This window comes from Drosophila sulfurigaster, chromosome 2L, assembly GCF_023558435.1.
Source record: "Drosophila sulfurigaster albostrigata strain 15112-1811.04 chromosome 2L, ASM2355843v2, whole genome shotgun sequence".
Taxonomy (NCBI): Eukaryota; Metazoa; Arthropoda; class Insecta; order Diptera; family Drosophilidae; genus Drosophila; species Drosophila sulfurigaster.
In genome coordinates, this window is record NC_084881.1 from 27,354,837 (window position 1) to 27,369,312 (window position 14,476).

General features: G+C 34.9%; 1 protein-coding gene across 3 annotated transcripts in view; it reads left to right on the forward strand.

Moving 5' to 3' along the window:
* The first annotated feature begins 3,478 nt into the window (after nt 1–3,478).
* The window catches only part of LOC133841542 (uncharacterized), a 102,776-nt gene continuing 91,778 nt past the window's right edge, over nt 3,479–14,476 (forward strand). Inside the window, exon 1 of one of the 3 annotated variants that reach the window (XM_062274106.1) lies at nt 3,479–3,712. The gene's annotated coding sequence lies outside the window, so the exon portion shown is untranslated. Of the gene's footprint in view, nt 3,713–6,834; nt 7,587–14,476 lie in introns of those variants that run through there. The other 2 variants (XM_062274123.1, XM_062274115.1) reach the window with 2 other exon arrangements.

The following is a 14,476-nucleotide window of genomic DNA, read 5'->3' on the forward strand; positions in this document are numbered from 1 at the left end:
GTATATGTTTATAAATATACCATAGACTACGAAATATACCAAATTGTTAGCCAAAAGCAGCTAAGACCCGATTGCAGTAGGCACTTTATACCATGCAAAAGTATTTTCTTAATAACCAAAAATATAATAGAATATGCAGATTATTTTTAATTTTTATGAACATAATAAGGAAGAATGATTGAAGAGCTCAAAAATTGTACTAAATAAATAAAAAATTTAGTTGGGAGGTAGTTTTTCAGTGACATTGTAAAACAGCTTTAGTATGCTGAGATCTAAAATATCCAAATTTACGAACAACTTAAATTTACATATAATTGGAAATTGCAAAAAGGATTCAATTTTCAAAACGAAGTAAATGACAATTTATAGACAGTCGTATTGGTGTTTCTTATAAATATTTTTTCACCAAAAATACTTTCTATATTCCTTACATCATTTTTTTTACATTAAATTGACAATTTTAATTAGAAAATGTCAAATTGGCTTGAAATCTTATTTTAAAATGTTCTAAGCGCAAAAAAATTAATACAACAATATATTATTTATAAATTACAATTTCTATAAAAATAAGACTAATGAGAAGTTGTCTTTAGAGAGGTATTCTCTTAAATATTTTATCTTCCATTACCTAATCTTTATTTAATTCCCGAGGCCTTAACTTTTCTGCGGACAATAGAAAACTTTGTGCTTACATTTCACTTAGTTGGATGTCGTTTGTAGTTGGTTAGACCCACAAAGTGATTCATCGAGTTATCGAGGTGGCAGTTAGCTTGTTATACGCGTATATTTATTACTCACGAGACCTTGAAGCCTAATTGTTTTCATGGGCGTGGCAGCTACGTGCAACGCCTCTCAATTGGGGGCGCAAAAGGAAAAAAAGAAAAAGGGATATCAGAGTTGTTTTTTTTTTTTGGCAATGCTGACAATGCCATTTGTTTGGCAGTTCCAGTCAAGGATCGCGCTTATCACTCACAGCTGAAGTTGAGGATGGAAGCTGATGCTGAGGATGGAAAGTGAAGCTGAGACAACCGCAGAATAAAAATTAAAACACGAACCAAACTCGGGGCAACCAAAATGTATATGCTACATATGTCGAGCTGTCAATGTTTATCTATTTTGAAGGTGCCTCGTTGTGTGTTGGGCTGCCAAGGATTACGGTGTTGTGTGTGTGTTCGTGTGTTCCTGTTGATTTATGGGCACACAAATACCAATGTGTTTCAAATGTGATTGAAAACTGATAAGCGTATGCCAGACAGAGGCAGAGACAGAGGCAGAGACAGAGGCAAAGGACTCGAGCCGCAGGATACCGAGACCGAGACCCTGTTTGTTTAGGTTGTTGTTGCTCTTGGCATCTGCCAATGTTCCCTTTCCCCCTCCCTCACCCTCTCTCTCTCACTCTGCTCGTTATTAGTGTAACTGTCAGCTGGCGAAAGTGTTGAGTGCGCGTCTGTCAAATGCGGTTGAGGTTTCTAGGTTTCGTGAAGGGGGGAAAACTGTGTAGGGAGGGGAGCTAGGCTTTTGCTTTCGCTTTGACCCGTTGACTGTACCACAAAATACAAGCAGCTGCAGCGCAATTGATGGCTTAATTTGCCACTAATTTGCGCTTATCGCCCAAGCCCTTCGCTTCTCCTTCTACTCTTCTCTTCTCTTCTCTCTCCCCCACTAAGAATCGCAGTCTGTCATTTGGCAACTGCAACTGCATCTGTGACTCGCTCAGCGGCTCATAAAGTTGCAGTCTGCGAAGCCGACAAGCGTGCAAATTGATTTCGTAATGCCCGTTTATGGGAAATGGCAGCGCTTTGGGCTCCACCAGCTAGCTACCTGTGGCATGCCGCATGTGGCAAGCTGCGCTTCAAGCATTCAGTGCCGACAAAGCGTGGAGCTGCTTTAAACTTGCACATATTTCACAAAGGTTGCGAGTGAGCACTTAAAAACAACAAAGTTATTTAAAGAACTACACGAAAGAGTGAAGTGTCAATATATATTATATATGATTTATATAGTAAGAAGTCTGGATAAAGACTGTACAATATACTATAATAAATTCAATATAGCAGCCAGTACTCTCTTCTCTATTAAATGTAGTATTAAATACTAGATTTAATATAATATAATAAAAAAAATTCGATGTATGAACGTAATCTGTGGAAAGAAACATATAATAATTACTAGACTGAAGGATTTAGTTGCTCTTGTTCATCTTATTGCAATAAAGAATTTTATTCGCTATTTCAATAAAATAATAATAATAATAAAATGATTATTGCTTTATTTTATTTGTCTTTCTTAACATTTGCCTTAAAAGATGTATCATTAAGTGATCAAAGATGTTGAAAGATAAATTTACAAGTTTAGGGATTTACATTTGACAAACACAAATATAATAATCTTTTCAACCGATCTTTAAAAGATCTGTTGCATTCTTGAAAGTGAAACTTTTATTTAGTTATCTATGTCTTAATATGTTTTTCATTTTACCTCTTCTACTTAAGGATTTGAGTATTATTCGGAAACTAAATTCGAAAATTTGGAAGTAATTGTAAAGTACAATTAGAAATACATTTTTTTATTTATGTCTTCCTAAAATAAAGCTTTTTATTAACTTTTTTTTACTATTCAGTATAGTTTAAGCTATGCTTTGTCGTTATTCATATAGCAATTTTTCTTAGAGACTCAATCGATAGAATAAGATAAGTTTGTTCTTCGTTATTATGCTTAAATCTGGAGAATTAATTTCTGTTGTAAGCTTTCCAATGAATAAAATAATAATGAATAATAAAACAATGAATTATTATTATTATTTATTTATTTATTACATTAAATCTAGTATTCAACACTACATTTAGACTTAGAGAAAAAAGAGTAATGGCTGCTGGGGCCTTCAACTCCATGAATTATTAATTATATAGATTTAGATTAGATTAGTTATAATGTTGTCCAACGATGAAGGTTTACTTTTGTGGAATTAAGTTTGCAACGTATTGGAAAGTCTTAGTTAATTCAGTGCTTCAATCAAATATTGTTGAAAAATATATATATTTGTATATTTAATCTGCTACGTTATTTGCTAAATTCAACAATATTGAATTTCGTACTAAATCAGAAAAATAAAAAAAATATTTTTGAATAAAATAATATTAGAAAATATAATACTAATAAATAATAAAACAATAAATAAGTCTATTAGCTACCATGTATTATTGTACTCTCATGAATGTTTAATTTTGTTGAATTAAGTTTAAAAAGTGTTGGAAAGTCTTAGTTAAAGAAATATATTTGGCTTTTTCTACATGTTATTTGCTAATTTCAACAATATTGAATTTCGTATTAAATCAGAAAAATAACCAAATATTGTTGTTAGCAAAAAACTATGCATTATTTTTTAAAGTAGTTTAATCAATAGTTGTTTTCGACTAATTATTGAAACTAATTGTGTGATTATTTGTTTTCAGATACAAATGAATTGCCAAGCAACTGTCGCCAGATGCTTTAAAAATTCAAAAAAGAAAACCAAAATGTGATGTGATGTGTTGACGCTGGAGCGTTGCCAATTGGCAACACAGAACAACAACAACAAGAGCACAAAGAGTGAGGAGAAGAGCCATGTGATGGGCATGCTTTTCGGGCCAGCATAAACAACAGACTGACCTGGGCCATTGAAGCAGCCAAGCCAGCAGTCGAGCTCATAATAAAGCAATAAAAAACGAGCCAGGTAAATGCCAAACTAAAGAGCCGCAAAGGCAGCCTACAAAGGGGAGAGGGACGGGGAGAGGGAAAGAGAGGGAGGTAGAGCATGCTTGTGTGCTCTTTATAACGTTTTTTTTTCGTCGTGCTGTGTCCTGTGTTCAGAGTTTCGTTAGGTGCATTTGGCCAGGTCTAATTTATCATCAAACAGCAGACACAAAAGAAGGAACAACACACACAGGACGAAAGTGTGGTCAGGGAACAGCTGGCTTCCTGGCTTCGTCTTCCAAAGCGTTTAACTGAGGGCTGTGTTAATAGTTTATGACTAAATTGAAACAGGTTGAAGCAGGCATGAACGAACAGGAAGAGACAGGAAGTCGCTCGACTCGCTATCTCTATCTCTGTCTTCAACTTTTTTCCAGCGAAAGGCGAAAGTCAGACGCTTGCAATGTCCTGTCAATTTGTCAATCAATCCTGCACTCAGTTTCAGTTTGAATATCTATTTACACTAAAGTTGAGCCGCTGCTCTTTCTCTTAAGTAGATCAAAGGCTGCTCTCGCCTGCCACTTGAGAGTGCTTATCCTTGTTTATCTCACTTACATATAATTGTAATATTATCCCTAATAAGCAAAAGATTGATAGCATTCCAGGGAAAACAATCAACGGGGCCCAAGTGTGTGCGGGCTCCGAAAAATTATTGAAATTGTTGCCTCTCAGACTTGACTCCTTGAAATCTCAGCCGCACTCGACACCACGACACCAAAAGGACACACGCATCTCCTTCTCTCTCTCTCTCTCTCTCTCTCACACTCTTGTTATCTCTGGTAGTTTTGTGTGCTGTCCAAGCCGCTGGCTCTGCTCATCATCACTTGAGTAAACAATGTCATAAAATCATCAATCAAATGTGTGTGCGAGGACAACGACGACGCTCGAACCTCGAACCTCGGACATCAACTCGCCTTTTGTCTTGCGTTATTTGTTTGTCCGTCCCGTCTCTTAACTGGTAAAGCAAACATACAACGTTCCTCCCTTTGCGTCCTTCCCTTTCGCCTTCGTTTCGGTAGCTCTTGACCTGAGATTGGGTTGTGCCTCTGCCTCCGACTTCGCCTTCGCCTACGTCTCGGACTTTAGCCTCGTTCTGTGCCTGCTAATACAATTAAGTGTTATATTTGTTGTCTTGGGTCTTTATGCGACTAGCAAATTGTTTTATGGGCGTGTGCCGCCTAACACAACAAACAGCTAAAGCAAGAAAGAGAGAGAGAAAGAGGAAGTGCAGTAGGCAGAGAGGAAGATGCAGTCAGCTCAGTGGCAACTAACAATGTAGGTAACAAAAAAACACGTTAGCTACTCTGATTGATGCCCGCTGTGCATATTATCGACAAGAGGCTGATAAGAGTTCTTTTTCCCAGTAGTTGCTTGTGTTTCAGGCAACATGTAATGTATGCTAAATGGTAGAGGATATTACATAAGAATTATAGGAAAGTAGTTAAGTAGATCAGTATTACATAAGAAGAGAAGGAAAGTTGTTAAAAATATGCAGAATATTTTGGAAAAAATAGGTTTCTCAAAGCTTCTAAAAAAGAAATCTAGTAATTTCATTAACTAAAAGCTTCTCAAAGCTTCTAAAAATAAAACTAATACTTTCTTTCTCTCAAAGTTTCTCCAAAAAGGTTTATTAATTCTTAACTTATAAAAAATATATATATAATTTAAAGAAAAGCCTTTAGAATGCATTAAAAATTAAAGTATTCTTTAATCCAACAAGTTGATCAAAAGTTTCCTAATATTGTTTATAAGGAATATTTTTTGGGCAGTTTGACAACGATCTCGAGTCTTAATTAGTATGTTATTTTTAGGTTTTATAGGTTTAATCGTAGATGATCGTCCTGAAATTTTCAGAATATTAAGAATACATGAACAAGTTTAGATTTAAAAATTAAAAAATTGACTATACATTTGTTTTTAAATTTTCTAAGTTTTTTTTCCATTATCCTAAAATGATGAGGTAAATATATATATATATATATATATTTCACAAATGGAATTAAATTTTTTGTGATTTTATCAAGTCTAATCTTTCCAAAATTTTCAGAATATCAAGAAAATATGAAAAGGTATAGAATTCAAAATTAAATTATCCTGAAATTATGAGAATATCATAAAAATACAGAAAGGAATAGATTAATGAAATGAAATTTCAGCTATACATTTTTTGTGTTTTACCTTGTTTCTTCAAGTCTAATATGACTGATCGCTATGAAGTTTTTAGAATATCAAGAAAATATGTTAACAAATAGATTCCTTATTAGTAATTTAAACTATAGTTGCTATTATAAATTACATATTAAATAATATGAAATGATTTTATAAGGGGTTTCTTGCGCTTCTGTTAATTCTAATACTCCACTATTATTTTTAAAATGTTTACCAGTAATTTCTACTGGACAGATAAAAGGGATAATTTTGAAAATAACGCATTCTAGACTATTAGATGGATTATCATCGACTTGAAACACACACAATGTTCCACTCACATATGAACACACTTATTACACTGTTCAACCAGATCCTTGTGAATTCCCCTGAGCCGTTGGCTCAACTGTTTTTATTCCCTTTTTAAATAATTGCATCTCCACATTGGGTGAATGTTTGTATTAGTGCAGTAGTTGTTGTTGTTGTTGTTGCTGTTGTTGCTCCCGCTGTTGCCTGGCTGTGCTCTACTTCTTGTTGTGGGCTGCATCTAGACCAGAAATTAATTACAACGAACAAATCCAGCAGGAAGTGTTGTTGTTATCCTCGTGCCAAGCCCTTTAACAGCTGCCGGCTGCTGTGTTTCCCCTCTTCAAACCGGCGCGTGTTGCATGCACAACAGAGTTGTGCGCTGTTAAACAGCCGCTAACAGCGTATAAGAGTGTAGTACTTGGCAAAATGCGCTAGATGGCGGCACAGTGCACGCCAAACACCCGCAACATTCGGCAATGTCACTTCCATGTTGTTGTTGGGCCGCAGCATAAAAGCCGCTGCAATGCGTTCGTGTCTGCGCCTCGTTTCATCCAGCCGAACACTTCGTGTGCTGGGCCGAATGCACATCGGGTGCTGCTGTCTGGCTTGCCTATGCTTATACTTGTATGATTCAGTCTGATTCAGTCTTTCACGACGCGTACATCGTAACGCAACGTCAGTCACGGACGCCGTACCCCAAAAAAAACCAAACCAAAACCAAAAAAAAACGCACTGTGTGTATTATCAGTCCCCCAGTATCAGTGTTCGCTATTACTTCGCTGTGTGTTCTACTATTTCTGGTGCTGCGACAGCCCAAAAATTTACAGTTGGCTTCGGCTCAGCTTCGTGTGTTCGTTGTAATCGTGATGCTGAGCAGCAGCAGCCGCTGCAGCCGTGTGTGTGTGTGCGTTTTGTGTGCCGCCGTTTGACGGTTTTGTGATTTGAATTTCGAAAAATCCAAAAAAAAAATATTAATCAAAGATGCTGCCGATCGGAAAAGCGCAACAAAAGGGCAAACGAATAACCGAATAACCGTCTAACCGAAATAACCAAATGAAGCGCATTTGTTGATAAATGAACTCAGATTAAAACGAGACAAAAATCGTTCACAAATTTGTTTTGCATCGCCCCATCTCGCTCACACTGCTTCTGAGCTTGAGCTTCGTTTCGTGCTTCTATCAGCTTCTTTGTGTGTGTGAGCTAGTGTCTGTGTGAGTGAGTGTGTATGAGCTTGTGTATTTTGTATATGATTGTGTGCCTAACAATTAATTAGCATTTAAATCGCTCATTTATCAGTTTCGGCCCAATCAAAAGCCAAACAGAAAAAACCCGAAAACAGAACAAAATTTTCTTCAATCCACTGCAAGGAAAATTCAGAACAAAAAACAAAAGAGTTCCAGGTAAGAAATTATCCACCTGCGAAATTTGCATAAGTAAATTATTAAGGGAAATTAAATTAAATACAAGAAAAATCTTGTAGTTAAATCCGCCAAAAAAAAAGCATGTGGACGTTACAACAATGTTGGATAAAGCAAATTCTCCAGAAATTTACATTCTTGTGAAAGAACAACCAAAAAAAAAAATAGAAGCCGCTGCCATTCAAAAATAAACAAATATTTGCATTAAAATAAACACTGTTCACTGCTCCAAAAAAAAAAAAAGGAAAAATAATACAAAAAAATATTGTATCCCTGTATCCCCAATGCGGCTGTTGTCCCTTTTGTTTCTCTATTTTCTTTTTTCTGGGCTTTTTTTTTGCTCGGTCATTTGTCTTTTTGGGTCAGCAAATGCGTCCAATTTTTCCGCGCGAGATTTTCAACAGTTGTATATTTGTTTTTCAGCTTCTGCTGCTGCTATTTGCTCTTGTTTTTTGTTGTTGTTGTTTCTGTCGCTGTGTTCTGTGTGTGTGCGTGGGCTTTCCACAAGTTTTTCTCGATTATTTACACATTTCGCAAGGAAGAAATTTTCTAGCAAAAGATTTTTAAAACCCTTTTTCACTGCCCTTTGCTTTGTCTCTGCATAGAAAAAAACTCTAGTCATCACAACAAGTATTAAAATGAGAACAAAAAAAAACGGAATATAACAATAGATTGCCCATTAAAAGTTTGATCTGATTTCATTAAACATTTCTTGCCTAGAAATGTCTCCATTAAATAAACGATCCTAAGCTGAGATTTCAATTAGATTAGCTCGGCATTAAAAAGGTGTTGAATGTGTGACGAACAGCTGGAAAATTAGCTCTAAAAATGAAAACATTATCCATAGCTTTAATCCATAAACAAGATCTAATTTGAATAGCTCAGCGATAAGGTTAAGATTGAATGGAAATGTGGGCGAGAAAGGGTTAAAGAATTAGAGAAAAAATAGATTATGCTCTCATTGACTTTATAGATAAATCAACAATTAGTATACGTGAAAATTATAATTAAAAAATTTGGTTAAATAGATTAAAAAATGAAATGAAAGATGAATAATTAGTGAAGCTGGATTTTATTATTTAAAATTAAAAAAGATTCCGAAAAATTTTATTGTTATATTTTTTACTCTACGGCATATTAAAATGAATTAAAATGAATGAAAAAATAATACTATATTGATATACCAAATAGAACATTCGGTATATTTTTGGTATATTTTGATGGAATATGGTTTTATTGAAAACGAGAAACGGGTCTCTCAAAGTCGAGCACTCTCGATTGTAGTCTTTTTTAATCTTCTCTAGTCAATTTTTTTGTAATATTGTTTTTCTGATTATTTTTTTGTTTATCTATTTATACTTCAAAGGCTAAAAGGATACTGAAACTCTTTTACTTCAAGCTTATCAGCTGTCACACACATTTTTCAAGGAATTGAGAGTTTATCTGTCGCAGTTCTTAAATTCTTTATCAATAGAGTGTAGTGAAATAAAACTAATCTTCTGTCAGAAATGATCTTTAAACAAATTTTATTTTTACAGTGGAAATATATATTTCAAAAAATCTCTTCACATGTGCAAGCAAAAATATAAATATATTTTACGGTGTAAACATATTTAAAAAAAAATGTTTTACTTTATATACAAGCTGGAATATATTTAAAAATTAGAAACTTTTAAAAGTATTTTCCATATCTTATTCATTGGTCAACGCTTTGATCTTTTACCTGCGTCACAAAGTGCAACGTTTTTTAAGTGGCTGCAACTCTTTTGTTCTCCCTCTCTTTCTCTTACACGCTCTCTAATTGACTTGACCCAATATGCAGCACAATATGTGAGCTTGACCTTCTCAAGACCCGCCCATATAACCCATGTAATGCTAATGCTCATGAGTTGCGCATTAAACAAAGCCCTTGACTTATGCATGTGGCACACTCTTCGCTTGCCTCACACACTCATAAAAGCGAAGTGGAGAAGATCGAGCCAAATTGATCCCAATTGTCAACGATTTAACACAACTCGAACGATCTCTAGCATCTCTGCTGTTTGGCTATTAGGCTCACAACAAATTAACCTGATGGCCGAAAGGGGCCAAGATGAAGAGAGCACATCGTTGTATCTTCTATCTACTGCGGGTGTTTGTGCCATAAATCTTTGGCAACAGCCGCTGCGCTGTGCTGTGTGCAAATGAAAATAGCGCATTTCCAAAATATTTTCATTAAAATTGAGAGAAATATACTCGATAAGTAGAAGTAGAGGGCTGAAATAACAGGGAGACGACGACGACGAGACGAGACGAGACGGTCGAAAAGGCAGCATAAACATTCATCAATCTGTCAGTGGGGCCTGTCAGCTGTTTTAAGCACCCACAAAGTGCTGTTGAGGCAACAACAACAACAACAACACACTCGCAGTCACCGCATTTCAATAAAAATTGAAGCGCAGATGAGAAAAACCAAAAATGGGAAAACAGACCAACCAACAAAAAAAAAAAAACCAAAAAAATACAAAAACTCGTAGCGAAAAATTGAAAATGTAAATGTTAAAAGGAAAATGTTTCATGCTCAGGCAAATGCATTCCTGTCTCTGCTTCGTCTATTAGGTTTTGCCAATTCAGACCCATACAAAAATAAGAAAGGTACAAATGAGTGTGCTCGACTGTGAGATACCCGCTACCCATTGTGAATAAAAGCCAAAAAGTGCGTTGTTAATTTTAAAATATACCAAATGTTATGTCGAAATAATACTAAAATATATCGAAGGTCATACTTGGTATATAAGCTGGGCTGTATTATTATTAAAATATGTCAAATTAATATACCGCAAAAATACTAAAATATAACGAAGGGTATATTTGGTGTATAAGCAAACTAGTGCGATATTATTCATAAAATATACCAAATCAATATACCAAAAAATACTGTAATATATCAAAGGCCTTATTTGGTATGCAGACGAAAGAGTGTGATATTATTCTTGAGATATACCAAATAATATACCGCAATAATACTAAAATATACCAAAGATAATATTTGATATAAAAATAGAGCATTGTGGTATTGTTTTTAAAATATACCAAATAATATACCGCATAAATATTAAAATTATACTAACGGCTATATTTGGTATATCCTTAGAAGTTATATTTTCCAGATTGTCAGTCAAACGAGCTAAAATTCCGATTCTCATATTTCTCTCCTTATAGTCTCTTTGATCTAGTTTGTGCAAACTTATAATACCCTTCTACCCTATTGGGTAGCGGGTATAAAAACAAAAGTAAAATACAAGTACATTTTTTATACGTGGTTTATATATATTTTATCTTATTTTTTTCCTTTGGCTTTGGCTTGTCTCGCCACGCGCAAAACGTGCGCCAATCAATTGGCCCAAAATCGAAGCCAGACGTGGTAAAAAAAAATGCCGTGTGAAACTTTTCGTCTCCCACGGCAAAGACAAATTAAAGTAAAGACAAAAGACAGACGACGATGCGCATCGTTGTCTTAAAATTAGAGCGAGACACAGGCAATTTGTCTTTGGCAATTGTTCAATACATCTGTCGAAGATGCGCTACACGAAAATGTATCTGCCAGATACATTTGATGAGCTGACTCTCCCTGTCTCTTTCTTTCTTCTCCCTCCTTAAGCGCGCGTGTTGATGGATTTTTATTTGACTTCATTTCGACTGAATTTCCAATGCGGTTTTCTCAATGAGTCCTAGCTAGAGTTGGAGTTGGATTTGAAGTTACAGCTCAGCTGCTAAATCAATCGTCACTTGAGCTACATTTTTTCGGCATGTTTATTAATTACACACACACACACACACACACACGCTTGAAGTGTGTCCCCCTTAGTAGCATAACTGATGGGGGCGTGTGAATATTTCCTTTCCCTTTCTTTTTCTCTTTCTCGCTGACTTTCTCCAACTCTTTGAACTTTTCTCAACACTCTAGTAAATAGATTTCAGTGTCGCTATGCACTTAGACGCTGCTGCTGCTGCTGTTGCTTTGCCATACAAATTGATTGATTTTATTTGCACTCCCTCACTCCCCCGCCACACACATATGACTTCCACTCTCGCCCTTTGTTTACCCCTTCAAGATCCCCACAAATTGCTGTGCGTGTCTGTGGCTTTTAGGCGTGAGGTGGGAGGAGGGAGGGGAGCCTTGAGGTGCACTAGTTCAACACTGACATTTTGCGGTTAACTCATTTACTCAGTTGAAGCAACGTCATCGACATCGTCTTTACCCTTTTCGCCCCCTCTCTCTCTCTCTTTCTGCCCTTCGTCTACCACTGTGTTTGTTGTTGATGGACATGGCGGTTATGCTGCAATGACACTGGCTGACAGCAACCGCTCAATATTCGATTAGTTTCGCTGCGCCAATGGGGAATTATGTCGAGCACACGGTTCGAACTCTGATGACTTTCTTATCAAATGAATTTAATCAAATTGTTTGCTTTCAAGCTTTAATGTTCTGGCAAAGTTCTAAAGTAATTCCAGTTAAATTTTAATTTTCTATTCATTGAATTCATACTTATTTAATTTAACTCTTCTTAGATGATATGATATATTATGACAATTAACAGATAGTTTGGAGGCTGAGAAACTTTCTTAGTAAATTAGCCAAAAATTACGTTTTTAGCAAACTTTAATGTGCTTGCAGAGTTTTCTAGCTGTCCCTGTGATTTGATTAATTGAATGATTTTCGATTCATTCAATTAATACTGATTAATGAAGTTTCCTGAAAAATGTTATAAATTTTATGCAGCTTTCAAGTGCTTGCAAAATTCTCTACCAATCGTTGTAAAATTAATAAAAGTTTTTTTTTTTCTATTCATTTAATTAACACTGATGCATTTTTAAGTGGATTAGAAAATAAGCACATGATTTGCCGACTTTCTCATTAAATTAAGTTTCCTGAAAAATGTAATAAGCTTTCTGCAGTTTTCATGTGCTTGCAAAATTCTCTAGAAGGCCTCTGATTTATTATTCATTAAATGAGCACTGATTCATTTTTAAATGGATTAGAAAATAAGCACAGGAGTTGACAACTTTCTTACTCATTATCAAGGGAAGCTTTCTGCAAATTTTAAGAAGCTTTCTGATGAAAATTGGAAATTAAAAGGGGGTGTTTCTATATGTGGAGCCTTGAAAGTGATAAATTAATTGTCATTTCAGGGATATTTTTGTATTTCACATAATAAGATACTAAAATCTTTGGACAAGTTTTTTTCTTTAATTCTAATTTCCAATTCGAAATTCAGTGAATTCTAATGGTGACCTTTAACAATAGTACTTTTTACCTCTTCGTATATCAGAAGAAAAATCTTTTGCCTCTTGTGGTAAATTAAAGGCAAACATTTTTCTTAGTTTAGTGTGAGTTATAATTTTGCTGGATACATTCAACCACTGTATGCGTAGTATTATTACTCCACTTTCTATTAATTTGATATACATTTAACTTTGAGGTCTAGTTATGAGAGAAAGATTGTGCATTATGCATTGCTGCATTTGTCTGGTTTAAATTGTTTTCACTCTTATTTCGTTTTCCAACAATTTGTGGCGTACACGAAAATTGTAATTGCATTATTGATGGCCTGGCATCGACGATGATATGTTCAAGTATAACATAAATATGTGTGTGTGTGTGTGTGAGTGTATGTGTGTGTAGTATAGTTGACTCGTCGTCGTGTACTGCTCATAATAATTGAGGTAAAAACAAAGCACAGAAAGAGTGAGGCAGAGAGAAAAACCTAAAAGCACGTCGACAACAATAGGTTGTGCACTCCTGAGATGCCAGGGTTGTCATGCATAATTGATGCCCGTTTCTATGACTAAAACACACACACACACACACACACACAGAGAGAGAGAAAAATCTCGACGAAATTTATGGCATATTCCCAATTGTCTAGGCCCTTTGCTTTTGGTTCTGACTCTGCTCTGGCAATTCATTAAAAATACTTACTCGCATGCTGAAAATCATAAAATGAAAGACAAATATCGTGCAGGCAATTAAGTTGAACTTGCCCTATGCACACACAAATTTCAACACACACGTATACACACACCCACACTCATACATATGGGCCATAAAAATGTGTGGCAAATGAGTATATTGAAAAATGCATGCATTAAGTGCTGCATTCAATCGAAATTCATTTGTTGATGATGAAAATTTTAGTCGAGATTTGTTTTTAGTTTGCTTCACATTTTCCTATTTCCCATTTTCCCATTCATAAAATATTAACATAGTTTTAATTAAACAACATTTTCATTTGCCCAGTTCAATTTTTAATACATTCCCCTCGCTTCTGCCACTCACAGTCAAGTGGCCCTTTGCACTCAAGGGCAACCTCTAGGTACATTCAATAAACACAGTAAACACGAGTACTCACATCAAGTGCCTCAAAATTGTAAGAGCGAGCTCGTTTCCAAAAGTGTTCCAAAGAGGCAGCTCTATTTTACACACACTCTGAATTATTTAAACACAGATTGTCGTATGAAATTCAAATTGTAAACTCTTTTGTAGCTGAAAAGTTAATTGTTATATCTATAATTGCTTTACATTTTTTTATTCACTTTTTTTACTTCTTTCGTTGTGGAATACTTACAAAAATATATCGTGAAAAATTGAACAAATAGTTAACGAAATTTTTGACAAAGTTTTTCTTCACATTTTTTCTCATTTACATTTTTAAGTTTGGTGCAAAAGTTAGTTTATTCATTGTAGTCTTTTAATTGTTTCTTAAGTCTTGAAATAACTTTTGTTTTCATTTATTTTTATGCTCAATTTGTGGTCAACTTAAAAAGTAAATAAAACAGAAATTTACAGAAATATTGGAGATTTTCTTTTATCAAAATTTTCTTTTTCATAT